Raw genomic sequence first — 972 nt, 5'->3', positions numbered from 1 at the left:
TGTCTCTAGTTAAGTCAGAGCAAAGTCGAGAGGAGTGACTTAACTGGGGTTTAGGCTTGGCAGCACTCTTATCAATTTGCCCAGCAACCTGCTCTTTTTCAGTCTGTGGGTCTGGTGGATTAAGTATATAAAGGAATTTATTGCCGCTTGACTCCTTACTGTTCCCTGTTTCTAACATATGCTTCTCACGATCCTTACAAGGATTTTTATCTACAGATTTTGTCTCTTCACTTAAGCATTTAGTATCAGAAGTGGCTTTATGATCATGCGGGTTTTTATCTCTTGAGGGACTAGAATTACTTTTCTTGGAATCTCCTGTTCCTTTTTTAGGCAAATCTCTCTCCTCCCTTGGCTTAGTTTTCTGTCCAGATGCAGAATCTTTGCTCGGAGAAGGAGAGTCTTTTCTTCTTGTTAATTCTTTCCGTTCATCTCTACGTTTGGAGCTTGAGTATTCTCTGCTGCCATAGTCCGTTTTTTTGTGTCTACTGGGAGTAAAGTCTCTACTTGAGGAACCTCTAGTGGAATCATGTGTATCTGAAGCTCTAGTCTCTTTGGAAGATTGAGACAAACTTTTAAAATTACCTTTTTCATGGAGACGGTCCAAATTACTATCTTTCTCTGGCTGAGTGCTGCTCTTCCTCTTTCCAGGATTTTTCTTTTCCAACACTGAATGATCCATCTCTCTCTCCCTGGTTTTCCCTTTTTCACTAGATGTAGAGTTTTTTGAACCTTTGACCTCATGTTGTATGATTTCATGGCTCCCTTCCTTGGTAAGTTTTGGAAGTTTCTCTGCTGGCTCGCTTTCTTTTTCAGTATACTTGACTGTATTTGCTGGTTTAGTGCTAACATTTTTTATAACACTGGCAGGTTTTCCTACACTTGATACAGGCTGTGTGGCTTTAAAATCTTCTTCCTCCGATTCAAAGTCATCTTTATCCCATTTGGACTCAGGGACCTGAATCATAATAATCT

General features: G+C 40.0%; 1 pseudogene; it reads right to left on the bottom strand.

The window, feature by feature from the left end:
• Positions 1 to 972, bottom strand: part of LOC102759138 — a 6,136-nt pseudogene that overhangs the window by 1,448 nt on the left and 3,716 nt on the right.

Source organism: Myotis davidii, unplaced genomic scaffold (genome assembly GCF_000327345.1).
Source record: "Myotis davidii unplaced genomic scaffold, ASM32734v1 scaffold5207, whole genome shotgun sequence".
NCBI classification, from domain to species: Eukaryota; Metazoa; Chordata; class Mammalia; order Chiroptera; family Vespertilionidae; genus Myotis; species Myotis davidii.
Note: the sequence above shows the minus strand (reverse complement) of the source record. Positions and strands in the feature narration are given on the sequence as shown.